Genomic DNA, 18,162 nt, shown 5'->3' with positions numbered 1-18,162 from the left:
CCCTGCAACCCCAGCACCTCCCAAATCCCCCTGAGTACACAAGTAGCCTCCCCACCATGGCAATGCAGGCCCTCACACCTTACTCTGCACCTACAGATCAAGGATAAATGTCGTGTGCAAAGCTTTTCTCAGCCAGGCCTCAATTCACCTTTCTAGTTCCGCCCTCTGCTCCGCAGGGAGCCCCGCCACCTGCAGCTGTGTCCTTCTCCAGGGACACCCCTTAGCTCTGGATTCCCCTTGGGCGGAACCCGTGTCTACAGTCTCTACTTGACAAACTCCTATAGATCCCTCAGCAGCCACACAGGCAGCGCCTTTGTCCCGAGGGCTGGCTTCAGTAGTGGCAGCCAGGTCCTGCAGCCAGCGCATCATGAGTAAATTGCATATGGTCACAATCACACTCGGCTATATATAGCTCCTCCAGCTTATACGTGATGCCTAGGCATTGTTCTAAGCATTTCCTGTTTTGACTCATGTAGCCCTCACAGACAGGGGCAGATTGGATTACCAGAGACATCTGCAGCAGCACTGCCCATCCCCCAACGATCCCCTTTGGTGTCACTCTGGTCTTCCCATGCAGAACTGAGATTCCGTGTATCTATGTTCAAGGGTGAGAGAGCCTGGAAGTTGGCTGAGGGGACACTTGGGACTCCCCGAGGCCATGTCTTTTAAGGGAACATGGCTGTTGCCTCTCATGTGAGCGTGCTCCTGCAGGAACTCTGAATCACTCTGTAGGTGCTTAGGCTGCGTATGAACCATCACGCTCTGGGAGGGCTCAACCCGGCATTAAGTCTGTTTGTTTGTAGACAGGGTCTAATGGTAATAGCCCTGGCTAGTCCCGAACTCTTTAGGTAGTAGACCAGGCTGGAGGGGAGAGCAAGGAGCTGGTGCTTTGGTCTCCTGGCCCTGCCCCAAGCAGCCTCTGCCTGGTTTGTGGAAGAGACTCCAAGAACCAAAAGGGTTTCCCTTAATTCAGACTCAGCTGGCCTGCGTGCATGGACCTGCTTGCTATGTGCATGCCAAGGCCACAATCCCCAACTCCAGCCCAGCCATTTCTCCAGTTCCACACAGGATGCCAAAAGTAGGAAAGACTCAAACATATAGCAAAGCGTGATTTCCTATCATCATAAGGATAAGCTCTTCCCTCCCTGGAGCTGTCTAGAAGACACTGCCTCTGGCCCCTTCCCTGACTCTCAGCAACCCCGTCCTCCTCCAGCAGCACAGGGTGGGTAAGACACTGGTTCCCAACCATGACTCTGCGAGGCCACATCAGGACCCACACCGAGGACCCTCGCTATGGCCTCGCTATGGTTAGATGAAGCCAGGCACCCAATGCCGAGGCCAGGACTGGCACACAGTAGGCACTCAGTAACGGCCACTACCCTCAGCTCTCCGCTTTCAGACAAAAAGCCATCTTATTGATCGGTTTGTTCCACCCAAAGGCTGGTTTGTTTGTGTATTTGAACGGTCCCAGAAGACATTCCCCCCGGGACACTGGGAGACTGGAAGCCCAGGGGAGAGGGGTTGGGAGAAGCCATACTCCACAGAAAAAGGAAAAAAATGTCAACCTCCGGGACTAGGCTGAGAAACTCTTGTCAGCTCCCCCTCCACCCAGGAGAGCCCAGGGGGCCCCCAGATGCTACTTAATAAGGTCCCTGGAGCCTGGCGGGAGGCTGATGCTTAGAGCACATCCAGCCTTCTATTAGCCAAACAGAACCCGGTCGGTGCCTGGCCCTCACTGCCCAGAAGAACCTGGCAAGCCCACGTGGCTACTCACAGCAGCCCTGAAGCCTGAATTGAGCCAGGCCACTGGAGGGCCTCAAGGTGGCCCAGGACCTCATGGAGGAACGGACTACCTTGGCTGGTTGCAGGTTTGGATTCTATGACCCGCTAAGGCCAGTTCCATGTAATGATTTCGTAGAACCAAGGCTCTAAGGTCCCGTGAGTCAAGTCAGTATTTTCAAGATCCGGGGATAGAGAAATCTATGGTTGTAGAACAAGGGTCTCAGAGGGCTATAAAGACAGACCCTCTTGCCTTACCTGCCCTTTCCCCAGCCAGCCACGAAGGCAGAGACTGTCGGTGCCTCCCTGATCCTGAGTCCTCGAGCACCACAGCATAGCCCTAGATGTCCCTTCACCCTCCAGCACTAGACACTGCTGGACAGGGTCACCGTGTCCATCCTGCTCCTGTAAAGCTGGTACAGCCCAATCGCCAGCAGCAGTGACCTGTCGCAGCCGCAAAGAGGAGAAACGGGGTGAGAACTTTTAGGGATCCTCTGCCTTTAGGGATCATAGTTTCTCCACATTGCTTCGCTTTTGCTGACAACTTCTGGTACCATCTCTTCAAACACTCTGTTTTGGATGTTAAAACGGGGGCAGAAAGAGGAAGATCGGCTGCCTAAGGTCACGTATGACCAGCAGAATCCTCCCTGGGTTAGGGGTCACCAATGGATACACTTTCGGGCTGCTGCCCACCACTGACCCTTCTCTGAGCCCTTCCTTTCCATCTACCCCAAACTGGGGCTCCTGGAATATAGCTGTCTTCTGTTCCCTGAGTCCCCAACACTTTAAGGTCATCTGAGGGACAAGCTGAGAAGCAGGGGGTGGGACAGTGAGTAGGACCACAGCCTCATGCCCAAGGCTGGCTGCCGAACACACATATGGTCTGTTGAGGATTGACCCTGAAACATGTAGGGGACACTTGTCAGGCACAAGCAACAGCTACTTAGCCAGCTGCTCCATCAAAGAAAGCAAATGAGGCTCACACCACCCATCTTTCACGGTCTGGCTGTCACCAGAGCCAGGAAGCAAGTCTGAGCTGCTGGAGCCCCTGGGCTGTACTTGGGGCTGTGTCCCCAGGGCCTCACAATTCAGAAGTAGCTTCTGCTTTTCCTTCAATGCAGCATGCACTCCTTAGATCACCTGAGCCCGAAGTGCCAGGGGCTGGGTGATTTGGAGTGACAGGTGCTAGCACACTTCCGCTGCTGCTCCTTCCTGGGCCCTGTGGAAATGGTCTCTTTTTTCGCTGAGGGAGACCACAGATCAAGTATCTAAAGTTTCTCTTTCTTTGCTGAGGCCTGGAATTGGCTCTTCCTTCCCAATGCACCCTGCTTGCTTTGACCTCAGCCTGGCCTATGAGATCAAGCCGCTTCAGCAACCCTTTTCAATCAAGGTCAGGAAGGTCAGCTGCGAATCTAAGGGTGCACAGGCGTGAGTGTGGAACCCCAGACCAAGTCTGCTACTCACCTGTTCTAAGTCAGAAAGACAGGAGCTGGGTTAGAGTGGGGGGTGACTCAGTGCTAGCGTGCTATCCTAGACACAGGAGAGAGAGAGAGAGAGAGAGAGAGAGAGAGAGAGAGAGAGAGAGAGAGAGAGAGAGAGAGAGAGAGAGAGAGAGAGAGAGAGAGAGAGCGCACTGGGGACTGTCTTTCCTCTGTAACCAGCTTAAGTTACATTGTACGCTATTATATCCTTTCAGCTGCTGCCACCCCTAGGCCTCTCCCACCCACCAACCCAAGCGTAGAAAACATCTGGACTATCTCTGGGGCAGCCTTGCCAGCTGTCTGTGCTCCAGTCTGCTCTGATGGGGCCAGGACACCATCTGGGAGCTGTAGGCATAGAGGCAAGAGGAGGGACCCTCAGAATTGAGGAGGACGGGATGCTTTCTAGGGCCAGCCCTTGAGACCCCATCCTGGCCAGAGTCTCTCTGACCAAGCACCCCATGGTGCCAGGCTGCTGGTGCCTGGAGTGGATGCCCTGGACTCTGATGAAATGATATCCGTTGCCCTACTGATACCTCCTTAAAACCAGTAGGGAAAGGGAGGCGGGTGTTAGAGTGGCATGTGCCAGTATACCTGGTTATATACATTGTTGGGGATGGAGCCCAGGGATTTCTCGGCAAGCACTCCACCTACTGAGCCACGCCCCCAGCCCCTAATTCGGTTTATAATATGTATCTATGCTATCTCCCTAGATCAGCACAAATGCCTTGTATGGGAGTTATTATTAGTCTCATCCAGCAGAGGACGAAGCTAAACATGGCAGACTGTGGAGTCTTCCAGAGTTCCTACACTGTCAGCTGCAGGCACTAATCCTCATTTCAGCCTGGCTCAACTCACCTCTCCAGCTCCACCCTGCTCCACTGTGAGATCTGGGGTCACAGCAGAGCGATCAGTGAGGAGACCAGGGCTACTGACCGCTGAGGCAAAGTAAAAAGAAAAGAGCAGTTCACTGGCAAAGGGTCGCCAACCCAACCCAGAGGCCTCTGATTCCTCCCAGCTGGGGTAACCAGAAGGCCCTCAAGACCAGAGGAAAAGCAGGCATGCCCAGAACTCCTCTTGGCCTTGCCTAACCGCACTAAGAGGACCCAAGGCTCGCAGAGAAGAACCTGCTTAAAAATCCAGCCAGTCCACCCATGCCAACTGGGCACTAGCCAAGCGCTGGGGACACTGGGATGACTTTGACTTGGCCCCGGCCCCCAGGGCACTCCTGGTCAGCTAAGCGTCCGCTCAGCTGGTATTTTGACATTCCTTATCTACCCAGCAACCTCTCCAGTGGTTTCCTCTGCTCCCATTGTCCAAGGAGCAAGCATCCCCATACACTGCTACCTCTATGTAGACCTCTGATCCAGTTCTTTCTCTGCTGAGACTGCTGAACGCCACCCCGCCCCACCCCACCTCCCTTATGGCATCTCACTACACCACCAAGTCCAGGCCAACAGGTCAGGAGGCAGCGTCCTGTGCTCTTCGCCCTCCCTCCTCTTCTAGGCCTCACACACTCCATTTGACTCCTCAGACTTCCTACAGCAGCTGAGAATCTCCGCCTAGGGTAATTGGTCCTCAGGAGCTCATAACTGACACCAAGCAGGGTCTAGGTGCCGCTCCGCCGCACAGAATAAATGTGTCACCCACCCACCCACCACCATGACCTGGAACAATTAAAAACTTGCTTCTTCCTTTTAAGGCTTGTATGTGTCTTTCTTAAAAAACCCCTATTGGGCTGGGAAATGAAATGGAAGATTCTTAGTCAGACGTGTCTTGGCATTTCCTAGGGCTGGCTGTGTGCCTGGCCTGCAGTCGGTGCCTGAGACAGGTCCGATTGGTGCACGAAGAATCAACACATCTCTGCCTTCCACATGCCCTACAGCCTGAAGCTCTGCTATTACAGCCAAGCCTGTCTTGCACCGGTGTCCTCAAGATATCTCTGGAATATAAACAGTTCTAAGCCGAGAAACAGACTTCTTCCTGGGCAAGGCAGCCAGGTGACAACTCGCCTAGCAGCTTGTCCCAGGTTCCAAGCCTCCAGACAAACTTGGGAGCCTGGCATGATAAGGCACATCTAAAATCACACTTAGAAGGGGCACACAGGACGGATGGACGGACAGGCGGCCTGAAGTTCAAAGCTGCTCTGATTAAATGAGACCCTGTCTCAAAAACAAAGCACAACACAGAATGTCACAAGTTTGAGAAAAGCTAACTGTACACCCCTACCTGCTTGTAACACAGAAAAACCCTTAGAAGGTTCTAAGTTATATGATATATGAGGTGCTATGGATCTCCAGAGCACAGTTGGGGATTAATTCAAGTCCCTTGCAGGACAAAGTGAGTGAGTGTGTGTGAGTGTGTGTGTGTGTGTTAGAGGATGCTCTGAGGCTGGTCTCCAGGAAAGGCCACACTGGATTCACCATTTAATAGAGGCAGATAGTCCAACCTCTGCCCCTACCACCAATTCTTGGTGACAGACAGAAAAGAAGGCGAGACCACAGAACCTGCAAAGAGAGTACAGAGGAAGGGGACAGTCAAGGGCGGCAGGGAGATGTGAGCTAAGCTGCAGGGCTAGGACTTCGCCTGCTGGACCAGGCATGCATTGTCCGCAGAGGAGGTGTCCAGATTCCTCCTAGACTATCGTGGAGAGTCAGGGTGGTGAGGCAGGCAGAGGCAGAAATCCGGTGCCAGCATTCACTCTGTACACCATGACATCCCTGTCTTCTGCCAGAAGGGTGTGGTCATGCTAGCCAAGTACAGCCACTGCAGAAATCCTTCACCAGGATGGATGGAGTTCTCAGCCAGGACCAGGGCACCAGCAGCTGGCTGGCTGGCTGGGTAGGAAGGAAGGAAGGAAGGAAGGAAGGAAGGAAGGAAGGAAGGAAGGAAGGAAGGAAGGAAGGAAGGAAGGCAGGCAGGCAAATAAGACCAGCCAATTAGAAAAGACACTCAGACAAGCACGAGAGGAGAAGGAAGGAGGGCTGGGATGCAGGAAGATGTTTGTGGACATCAGGATGGAGGGATGGGGAGACTGGGGCCAGAACATAGTCAGGGCTGCAGGCATAGCTAGAGCAGGCACTCAGCAAAGCAGGCAAGTTCTGCAAGGCCCATCCATGCAGGAAAAGAACCATCTCCCCACTCCAGGCCTCTGCCCCAAACAATGCAAATGGTTTTTCAGGTATGATGAGGAGAAAAAGGAAGCCTTTGGGAATGACATGTGCCTCCACTGCCTGGAAGACAGCTTCCTGCACCTACACCATTTGGCATACTCAATGCACGAAGCATTTAAAAAATATCTACTACTTTCCAGGCAAGTGCTGCTTGGCACTGTGGACAACAGGCCGCAGCGGGCACCAGCGCTACACACGGAAGAGTCTGAGTAAATGATGCAGCAGTTCACTTGAGGGTAAAAGCGAGGTTTCGTCGGGAAAAACAAATACCCACACACATACATACACACTCACTCACCACATACACACAGACTGGAAGCCTGGATAAACAAACCACATCACGGAGTGACCTCAGATGGTCACCTTGCTTCAACTCTCCGTCCTCTCGTCTGTAAAATGAGGCTGATGGTAAAAACCACAAAATTGTATCAGGCACAGGCTGAGCATTCCCTCACTCAACTCGTAGAGCCGGCACGGGGTCTCTAGCTGTGTGTGGGGAGATGAGGGACCTGAGATCCACCAGAAGGTGGGAGTCCCGGGTAGGCCCGCTTCCAGAACCTGCCCTCGTTGACTTCCTAACAAACGTTCCTCGCAGACTATGGGGAACTCAGAGACACTGCAATAGCAATGCTTTGCAAGGATACACTGGTGTGTGTCCAAGGCAACAGGAAGGAATCTTGAGTACCCTGTGATACCAAAATGCATAAGTTTCCAAGACTTGTAGAACTGGTGGGGTCCAGAATGCCCAGGGGGAGTGATCCATACTCCCAAGGCTTACTCTCCTTGCCCATTGCCCACAGAGCAGAGTTCTGCCTGATGCCAGCTCTCCCAGATGGGGCCAGCTTGGCCCTGCCTATCCTGTGTTCCGCGCCTGTCCATCATCTGGAGGGTCCTGCTTGGTCTGGGTGTTAGAGGGGACTCTCCACGGTCCCTACCCAGCCCCCTAACAGGTTGTGGAATCTCTAACCAGTCCTTGTACCAGCCTTGTTGAACCTCTCTCTGGTTTCCCACTTGCAGTGATGGAAAAGATGGTAGGGTGGTTGGTTCTACCGAGGGGAAAGTGCTCAAGCAAGCCAGAGCTGCTGTACAGTTAGCTGGGTAGGTAGGTCCAAGAGCACCAAGAGACCATTGTCTGGTTTGAGGAGGGAGACATCACTCCACCCATCAGGTATCGCCAACTGACCGTAAGCTCACCACCTCTGGGAGCCTCAGCCTGAATGATGAATTATTCAGCTCCTCCATCACCAGCCACCAGTAGAGCCCTTGCCTACTCCACTCTCGGGTTGTCTGGGGCCCAACAATAATAAAAAAAAAAGACCACGAAGCTAATTTCACATCTTCTCTAGGGAGACCTGGGCCCCCGAATGCAGAAATCCTCTAGGAGCCTGTGGGTGAAAGAGGTTTAATAGCCTTAAGCCCCACGGCAGGACAGCAGGCCACCAGCGTACAGGCTTCTGGCTCAGGCCAGGGCTCTCTCCTCTGCCCTAGAGCCACACAGTTTGGGGTGTGAGTATTTAGGACAATTCACATACCTACCTACCCTCCAACCTGGGCAGAAGGCTCTGCTAGCGAGGGCTGGGACCCTGCACTCTAGGATGGAAACTGGCTGTCCCTTTGCTCTGTTCTCTGCCTCTCTGTTGGGAGCACTAGGGTGGAGGAGGGGCTCAGTCCGCCTCTGCACAGTCCCCAGAGAAGATGAAAGGGATTCCAGCTACGGAACAATGGACTTCAGTGAGATGCCAGAAAGAACTTCCTGGAGAGGCAGTAAGGATGGTACAGAGAGCAGGGTGAGGGTGGCTATAGAACTTCCTGTGAAATGTGAGATGCTGTCTTACCCATTACGTCACTGTATCTTTGAACAGCGTGGACAGTAAGTGTCGCCAGGCTCACGGGTGTGCAGCTAAGGCTCAGACAAGCTTAGCGACTGAAATGAGGACAGACTGTGGGATGTTACAGGTGGCATGCGGAGGTTCTCTCTTCACAGGACTCTTCTCTGAGCATTGAGACACTGCCCCTGGCACTGATGCCCAGGTGTGAGCCGTGAGGGAAGCAGGGGCATGTGCTCCATAGGGGCTAACTGCAAGGGTTCTGTGTCCTAGGCCTGTGCAGTTACGCTCTGCAGACACCGTTAGCATCTTGTGGGACCTCCTAGCATCTTCATGCCAAGTGCTCAGTCCCGCCTCCTGTACTGTCCCTTTGCCAGGCTTCCTCCCAAGTTCAGAATCCGTCCTTCACACCATGCCTCCTGTTCCCTGCTTAGACGTAGTCTCACGTGCTCCCCACATCCCCCGTTACCAACGACGACTTTCTACCATGGCTTGTGGGTTCCGTATTCCCTTACTGGCCTTCAGGAGACCAGGGGCTCCTGAGCTCAGGGTGGCAAGGCCTGAAAAAGCATCAGAGACTAGTGGTGGCAGCTGCCATCTCTAGGAAACATTGAACACAGCCACTCCAGGGCTGGCTTTGAGCTGGCTTGCAGCGGGCCCTATGCACCTATCACTAGTGTCTTCATGGACTTTGCCCACTGGGAGATAAGGTAAGGCCTCATCGGAGGCTACATTCATCCTGACCTGCTGGGGGAGGCGGAGATGGAGAGGAGATAGCTCATGTGTTTTGGCATGGGGCCCCCAGCTTGCTACACTAGCGGACTGAGCATGACTCCCCAACAGGCTTCATCCACACAGGAGAACTGCTCAAAGATGAAATGACTGGTCGGTTGTCACCTTGCAGTAAGTGTCAAAGCTGAGACTCAAAGTGCACGTTTCTGTGCCTCTAACCCCACCGGCTTCACCCTCCACTATATACGACAGTCATTGGTCCTCTAACCCCACCGGCTTCACCCTCCACTATATACGACAGTCATTGGTCCTCTAACCCCACCGGCTTCACCCTCCACTATATACGACAGTCATTGGTCCTCTAACCCCACCGGCTTCACCCTCCACTATATACGACAGTCATTGGTCCTCTAACCCCACCAGCTTCACCCTCCACTATATAGACAGTCATTGGTCCTCTAACCCCACCAGCTTCACCCTCCACTATATAGACAGTCATTGGTCCTCTAACCCCACCAGCTTCACCCTCCACTATATAGACAGTCATTGGTCCTCTAACCCCACCAGCTTCACCCTCCACTATATAGACAGTCATTGGTCCTCTAACCCCACCAGCTTCACCCTCCACTATATACGACAGTCATTGGTCCTCTAACCCCACCGGCTTCACCCTCCACTATATAGACAGTCATTGGTCCTCTAACCCCACCAGCTTCACCCTCCACTATATAGACAGTCATTGGTCCTCTAACCCCACCAGCTTCACCCTCCACTATATACGACAGTCATTGGTCCGAACTGGCTGGAGATACAAGGTTGACTTTAGCGGGGCCAACTGCTGGTGAGGGGCTTGCACAGAGGCCTCCGACGTCCCCCCCCCGACACCCTCCCCTCCCTGGAAAACAAAACACCCCTCTGACATTCTCCAGTTCTCCCAGGTGGGACCAGGGCCTCATGGGCGGGGCCGCCGGGTATCCGGGTTGGGAAAACAAGCAGATTCACACAAGGCTCCATTGTTACAGGGAGCCTGACGCTTTGACCATTAAAACAAAACCAAGCAAATGGAGTGCTGACTATCACTTACGGGAAAGAGGGACAATAAGAGGGCTGAAGAGATGGCTCAGTGGTTAAGAGCGCTGACTGCTCTTCTAGAGGACCTGGGTTCAATTCCCAGCAACCACGTGGCAGCTCACAACTGTCTGTAACTCCGGTTCCAGGGGGACCTGACACCCTCTTTGCCCACAAAGCACCCATACAAATGAGATAAATAAATACAAGACAATAGAAGGAACCCCAAGTCTAAGGACTTGCCCTTCCCCACCCAGCCCGACCCCAGAAACCTGGTACAAGCAGGTGGCTGGGACAGTGGATCCAACGACTGAGTTCAGTGAGGCCTCTGTTGCTCTCCCTGCGACCTTTCACCATGCACTGATCACATGACATGTCAGGCACGCACATTCCATGCATGGTCTCATCTTAGACAGAGATTGTTGCTACCCCCATTCTCCAGATGAGGAAAGCAAGGCTCGAAACAGACACCAGAGGAGTGAAGCCGGTCAGACCGAGGCTCTTCCCGCCTGTCATGTCTCTGCTCAGAGAAGCCCCTGGTCAGCAGTGTGGCCAGGAGCTGCTCCTCCAATGGGCAGGGCTGTGGGATGCTTCGGGCCTCACTTGGAAGCCACAGGCAGGTCTCAGATGCCCCGTACTGAAATGCCCTGAAACTCTGATAACTCAGCCCAGCCCTTGCCTCGGGAGTAGCCCAGGCTTTCCCAGAGTTGCAGAAGGCCAGGAGCTACTGCAGCCACAGCTACCCCAGGAACCTCTTTAGGGAACAAAGGGATTTTAATACTAGAATCCCGTGTTCCAGAGAGCAGAGTGTCTTCAGCCTTCACAGCCTACCCTAGCAAAGACAAACCTCAGGGTTCCTATGGGTGAGATTTTTTTAGGATTCTTGGAGTGAAGAGGTTTGACTTCCTTTATGTAGAAAAGAACTTTCTCTTTGAGTCTCTTGACTGGGACAGTGAAATGGTTGGGGGGGCACTTTTTTTTTCTTTCTTGAGACAGGGTCTCTTTCCAGAGCCCCGGATGTGCTGGAACTCACTGTGTAGACCAGATTGGCCTTGACCTCATAGGGATCTGCCTGCCTTTGCCTTCCACGAGCATGCTGGGATTAGAGATGTGGGCCACCATGCCTGGCTAGAGCACTTTCCGCAGAGTCCACTCCTTCACCAGCTGGAGAGCTACAGGGGGAAAGCCAGGGACCCCACTGTGACTGGCAACTTTGTGAGCCAGAAGATAAAAGAGCTCCGAGCAGGTCTTTGCATTTGGCCCCCAGCCTGGGAAAGGTCAGACCTTTTGGGCGGGCTGCGGGCGGGTGAGCTGCCTATACTTCTTCCCCACCTGCCTTCTGGTCCCTCTACTGTGGATGGAGAGGTGGCAAGGGGGAAGGAGGCCAGTCTGCAGAGGCTAGAGGTCCTGGCCACCCTTAGCTCAGAAGCACTGCTTCCAGGAAGCCTTCCCTGATGCTCCGCTAGGCATCCTGGCCCTGATCTCCCTAGTCATTCTGCACTGTCCTTGCTCCTGTGTCCTCCTCTCCTCACCAGCCTGTTCATTCACACCGTGGAGCAACTGCCCTTTGCCTGGGATCCATTCCAACACTCTTCCTGAGCACCTGTTCCCTTTCGGCAACCTGCTTGGCACTGGTGACACGAATAACAACAGTTTACCATTCACCGAGTCCTTGCTATGGGCTGGGGCTTTGTGTGTGTGTGTGTGTGTGTGTGTGTGTGTATGTGTGTGTGTGTGTGTGTGTGTGTGTATGTGTGTGTGTGTGTGTGTGTTCAGGGTGCCAGGGATTGAACCCAGGGCCTTGAGCATATTCAGAAAGTACTCCACCTCTCAGCCAAACTCCAGGCTGTGCGGGGCCTTTTGAACAATTTATGTGTAGGGTCTATATCATCCTCACAACAGCCCTGAGAAGGAGGTGATGTAATGGGCCCCATTTTACAGATGAGGTGACCTGCCTCAGCCATGTGAGTGGGACCGGCCCAGCCTCAAGAAATCACTTCTCAGCTTGGACTTCTGGCACCCATGTGTTTACCCGTGGTCAGTGTGTTTCCCCCACAGCCCACAGTCTCCAGTGGTGTCACCTGTCGGTGGATGAAGGGTGGGGTAATGCTACCTCCTGTTTAAAAAAAAATTCATACTTGTTCTGTATCTGTTGGCGGGATCCCAAAAGGCTTGTCTCAGCTGAACCACTGCTGCTGCACAGGGTTTGAGAAGATGTCAGGTCCCCAGAGATCTCAGTCCTACTCCCTGCCCCAACCCCAGCCCAAGGTCCCCCCAGGCCAACAACTGTCTGCTCATGCTCACACGTGAAGCAGCATTTCCCATCCAAACTCACCCAAAAGCCTCCTCCAGGAAGGCCTCCCTGCCGTGCCCTGGATTCAGTTCCTGGGCTCTTAGTTAGCTTCTTAAGGTGTCATTCGTTCATGAGGGCAAAGAGAGCAAGGCAAGGGGATTCACGGGAGGACCTGTCTGTGTGCTAGACCTCACCAGGTACTCTGTCTGCATCTCAGTAGGCCCCACACATACCACTAACAGCTCATAGGTAGGTAAACAGATGCCAGAATTGAAAGATTTGTGTCAGGGGCCACTTGCCTGCCCTATCCTAGGACAGCTACCATGTGACAGACACCCTGCAGGACACTCAGGGGAGGGTTCTGCAGGCTGGCCCGCAGACAGATCCCGTCCCCAGGCTTGTCAGGTGAATGGGGGCCATGGGAAGGCTGGGCTCTACCTGCTTGAGAGGAGTCTCAAGGACTTCTGGGTAGAGGCATCTCCAGGCCTGGAAGGACTCTACCAATCCTCCCCTAACCACAGCAGAACAGTAGGCAAACCATGGCCCACAAAACTCTGGCACCCTACAGGCAGCAAAGCAAGGAGAAGCCGGCTGCCCTGCCAATGACCCCACAGTGGCCGGGCCAGCTGGCCTCTAGTCCTGCCAACCTGGCCTAACCCCGCCAGCTCTCAATCACGGCTAATGACCATGCTGCCTGCAGCCCAGGCCACCACCCTCCTTCAAGTGACCACAGTGCTCCTGGCCCAGAGATCAGCTAGGCTAAAATCACAGCTGCCTGTCCTCCCACATCCTTGAGCCCTGTACTGTACTGTGACTTCTTCCTTCTGCCAGAGTCACAAAGGACACTGCAGAGGACTGGAGACCACGGGTACTGGGACACCAAGCAAGACACAGAGGGGCTGACTCGCTGCCAGCAATATACCCTGCCAGCCAGGACAGAGCCCAGGACCAGGGTTCAGTCCAGCATGGCCAGACACTGGCCTAGGAAAGAAGGCTTAAGTATAGGCTCATCACATAAAACGAATGCTTTCGAGGTACTGGGTGGAGCTGAGGGCATAGAACGGCTCCTAAAAGTTGGCTAAGTCTCCATGCAGTGACAGAGAGGATCAAAGATTTCCCACTGAAATAGATGCAGGCCTGACTCCCTGTTCCCTGATGTTTCGCTGAGAGAATTTGGATAAGACAGAGCACCTCTCTGAGCGCTAGTCTCTGGGTAAAAACAGACATTCTGCAGGATGACCATGATGGATATTGTATAAAGCGTGTGTCTAGAGTGTGCAGCCCATCCTAAGTAGTGAAGGGTATTACTATTACTAACATCACCATGGTAGAATTATATGTGCATGTGTTTCCTAAACTATAGAATATTATTACTTTTATCAGTATGCTATGACATGTTAAACACTTACAGGCAGCACCCCAGAGGGTTGGATGACGCAGGAACATCTGGGGGTGGAATTTGTGACCCAAATTGTGTTGAAGCGATAGAAGTGAGCAGAGGAGGGGCAGGCATGTGGCCCAGACGATCCCACAAGAAAAAGGGTAGCTTGGTGCTCACGTGTGGTGTGTTAAACAGTGATGAGCAAGGAGCCTGAGGCCCCATTAGCCGCTATGGCTGGCAAAGCCACACCCAAGGCCTGGTCCCCACTTCACAGAGGGGCTCTAAGCAGGGCCTCCACTCCTCTCCCACCAGATTGCTCAGCGCTGGTTCTGAATCACTAACCCATTATTACCGCTCCAGAATTCTCCTCACCCCTCCACCTGCCATGCCATTGCATTCCCTGACACACAGGGGCTACCCTGCATGTTCACAGTGAAGCACTTCTTTACTGGCTACCATTGCTGCCCCCTGTTTTACTTATGTGACCCTACAGTTGGCCATAATGAACTTGAGAAGCGAGTTTCACTATGATAATTTTGCAGAGGGGAGAAAGAGTGGCCATGTATGGTCAGATGCCTTGGCCTCCAGTCTCACCTTGAACAGGTGGCTGGAGCAGGGTTCCCTGAGAACCTCCCTGGCCAGTCTCTCCTATCCTTCCCCCACATCTCTGGAATCTTAGCCCTACAGCTTGATCCTAGCTCAGCGACCTTAATCCTGACTGTTACCTATAGGTACCTGTCCCCCTCCCAACAGTAGAGAGCTGGGAGAGTAATAGGTCCTTCTCGCTTTGTCCTGCTCATCCTTTCTCTTGCACACGTGTGTGTGCGTGCATACACACACACACACACACACACACACACACACGTGCACGCTCAACATAACCCAGCCTGAGGCAATCTGGAGCCTCTGGCCTCTGGTGGGGCGGAAGCCTGGCAAAGCTATTTCCCTAGCCTGCCTCCCAGCGAGGGGAATGATAAATTATTCACTGCGCCCTGCGCTGAGGGAGGCCAGACAATGGGCCAAAGGGAATGGACACCAGCTCCTGCCCCACAGGAAGCCACAGGAAGTGGGTGTGAGGACTGTTAGACTCCAGAGCCCCTAACCAGTCTCCCCAAACAGATTCTAGGAGGTCTTGTAACTCAGGAAAGGTGGCACAGGGAGTCTGGCCTTGCCCAGGGCCTGGTAAAGCCAATCAAAGTCTCCTGGCCTGCAGCAGCCACCTGTGTTCTAACCTCAAGCAAGTTTGAGGATTTTCCAGACTTCCTGGTCAAAACTCTAGTTTCCTTTCTCCACAGGGAAGGAAATGGATGGTTGCGCTGTGTGTATCTCTAGCTCAGTTGCTCAGTTAACCTTGGGGGAAGAGCCATTCCACTCTCATAGAAAAACAGAGGGCTCAGAGAGAGACAAGACTGCCCCATGGTCAGGACTGGCCACCAGTCACTTAGCCTCCAGTCTGCCACTTAGTCTAAGTAATTTCTACACTGGCTTGGCAGACAATTGATGCTCACATAGTTCCTGCAGCAAACTCACCAGGCCTCGGCCAAAGATTTCACCTCTCTGGGCCTCAGTTTCCCCCACAGGGTAGCCCCAAATGACAAGTCCATACTGGGCACGTTCCACAAACGCCTTAGCACTCACCAGTTGTCTGCAGGATTCTCCCCTTATCCGAGCAGGTAACAGTGTTTAGACCCCACTTCACAGGTGCCACATCAGAAGGAGGCTCCCTGCAGCCCCCTGCTCTGCCTCACCCGCGAGCCCGTTTCCCTCATGTTCCTTCCAGCACATGGTGAGATGAGATCACAGGTGTGAAATTAGTTCATCAAAGGAGAAGCTCTGTTTAGATGCAAGGATTATTCTGAGGATTTGGGTCCTCAGGCAGAGGAGGGGGAATCCCAAACCCCTTCTTTTCCTTCTAGGCTCCCCGAACCCCTCCAATCCCAGGAACAGGCTTTAAGACCCTGCTCCATCTCCCAGGGGCTTTCCAAGGTAATTTCCCCAGACTCCAGGGAGCCCAACACAACAAAAATTAAGCAGTCCCAGCCAAGGCCACAGTGCCCAGACCAAGGCCAAATGCCTCCCCCCTCCCCACCCAGAACAGGGCCCACAGAGTCTGTACCAAATATTCTATCACAACAGCCCTCGCCTACTCAGATCCAGAGGCAGTGAGAGGAACTTCTGCATGGGAATCGAGACACCTGGACTGTGGCCCCAGACCTGGCAGTCCTAACCATAAGACCTGGAGAAGTTTTTTCCTGGGCCGGAAGGGCCTTGCAGGTTCATCTGCAGCAACAGAGACCCGAGGCCAAGCCTTGATCTGAGCCTCAGTCCAATCACACATGCTCACTGCAGCCTCATACATGGTCACCCCAACCTCATAGCAGGGGTGAGGAAACCCAGCCACAAACCCCAAAGGTCTGAGCTGGGAAGAAGAGAGGACCCTTGATGGATGTTTGGAAATCTTTTTCAGGTCATCTTCTGGTTCAACCACTCACTGGCTTCAGGGACTGGGGCAACCCTGCTCCCCCCTCCCTAAGTCTTCAGTGTCCCCATTAATAATGTCAAGAAGGGAAGGCGGGTGAGTTCTGAGGGACCTACAACTCCAACTTCCACATGGCCGTGGCTTGGGAACCAACATGGTGAGTCCCTAAAAGATCAGCAACTTGGAGACCCTGGCTCTGGGAGGCTGGTTGTTACTCCAACCTGCACCCCAGGAAGAGACCTTTCAGAACTGGGAAGCTTCCCACCTCGATGCTGGGTCACTTTCCCCGGGAGGTGGCATGTCTATAATCCAAGAGTCGCTGGTAAGGAGAAGTACCTCTTCAGTTTCAAGATCAGTGCTAGGATTTTAGATGTCCCTGTGGCCCCCACCTTAACAATCTCTGGCTTGCAAGCTACCTATTTCCTTTCTTCTCTCCTCCCTCTATGCTCTTTAAGCTAGCTCTCTTTATCTTCTCTATTCTCCCCAGCCTAATCCTCCGCACCGAAAGCAGAGGTTCTCAACCCAGTCACGCCTCAGTTTCCCCCTAGGTCCGCGCCCATAGCAATCACAATAGCTTTTATCTCAGGGAGGGGTCGCACGGAGCTTTGGCTAAGGCACGATTTGTGCAAGGGCGGGGCTCGGACCTGCACACAATGGGCACTCAATAAGTGCAGGTTTCACTACTATTTTTTGCGCGCCCACTCCTAAATAGTTGACTCTCTGCGGGTGTCCCCTCCACGCCCTCCACTGACCCGGGCCCTGCCTCTAGGCTCCCGGGACCGCTCCCGCCGCGCATCCGGGGCTCTCACCTGCAACCTCAGCTTGCTGGAGAGTAGGGCAGAAGAAGCCCCTGTGTTCTCTTTGGTGCAGGCACCCCCAAGTCCTTAGCCCAGGGCAGAGGAAGGTGGCAGCTTCGGCTCGCAGCACTAGACCAGGGATTCAGTCTGACTGTCCTGCCTGCTTGGGACCCCTCACGGTGCGCTGGACCCGGGCGGCGCCAGTATAGTTTCAAGTCCAGCAGTCCGGTCCAAGGCAGCTTAAGGTCTGTGTTCTCGCGGAGCCAGAGACCGGTGGGCGTCCCAGCTCCTGTACACTCAGGTCCGGGAGCGGGGCCACCCTGCGCCGACCGGGGGCGGAGGGAACACGGGTGAAGAAGGGTCGGTATGATGGGGCCGGGCGCGTCCCGCCTCGGAGCTCCGGATCAAGCAGCTGCAGACCACCGAGCTGGCAAAGTCCAGGCGCGGAACGCCGAGCTCGGACCGACGGGGCAGGGCAAGGCAGGCAGGGCGCCAGCGGCCGGAGCACGGCAAAGTCTGCCCAGGTCCCAACACGGCTAGCTCTGCAAATCTGGGCGGACCTAGCCCGGCAGCGGACTCTGGATCTCCGTGCCGCTGCTCCACTTCCTCCTCTTACCCGCTTAGCGCTCGCCGCTTGCTCAGCCCGGCGCCGCAGCCTCTGCCACAGCCGCTGTCACACTAGCCGCCCACCCCCACCCGAGCTGCAGACCGAGCCGAGCCGAGCCGAGCTCCGCCGAGACAGCGCCCGAGCGCCCGCGAGCCTGGCTCCGCCCTCAGAGGCTGGGGCCAGAAGAGCCCCCGCCCCTAGCCGGGCCGCGGGCAAAGGCGGGACAAATGGGACTCTGCTAGGCGGGTCCCCGCGCGGTTGGGCAGCGCGAGCCAATGGAAGCGTGGAAAGAGGGCGGAACTCTGTTGAACGTAGACTGGTGCGGCTGGAGGAGGACAATGAATGTAGTGGGCAGCTTGGGAGCGGGCCGCCTTGGGGGACCAGGATGGAGGGAGAAGCGCAGGGGCCTGGGTTGACGGCGACCCGGGAGAGCAAGGCACGGAGGAGGCGAGGTTGGAGCTGGGATGTCCCTGGGTGGTAGAGCCCGGGGCGTGGCGTGATGCTGCTGGTCTCTGGCTCCCCCTAGTAGGGCTCCTTGCACGGAGCTGC

At 54.5% G+C, this 18,162-nt stretch overlaps 1 protein-coding gene across 6 annotated transcripts in view; it reads right to left on the bottom strand.

The window, feature by feature from the left end:
* The window catches only part of Gdpd5 (glycerophosphodiester phosphodiesterase domain containing 5), a 77,969-nt gene extending 60,200 nt beyond the window's left edge, over positions 1 to 17,769 (bottom strand). For 2 of the 6 annotated variants that reach the window (XM_075952395.1, XM_075952400.1), the window contains exon 1: positions 17,019 to 17,769. The gene's annotated coding sequence lies outside the window, so the exon portion shown is untranslated. Of the gene's footprint in view, positions 1 to 2,037; positions 2,224 to 15,368; positions 15,464 to 17,018 lie in introns of those variants that run through there. The other 4 variants (XM_075952398.1, XM_075952402.1, XM_075952397.1 and 1 more) reach the window with 3 other exon arrangements.
* Positions 17,770 to 18,162: the final 393 nt, after the last annotated feature.

The sequence above is a fragment of the Microtus pennsylvanicus genome, chromosome 18 (assembly GCF_037038515.1).
Source record: "Microtus pennsylvanicus isolate mMicPen1 chromosome 18, mMicPen1.hap1, whole genome shotgun sequence".
Classification (NCBI taxonomy): Eukaryota; Metazoa; Chordata; class Mammalia; order Rodentia; family Cricetidae; genus Microtus; species Microtus pennsylvanicus.
Note: the sequence above shows the minus strand (reverse complement) of the source record. Positions and strands in the feature narration are given on the sequence as shown.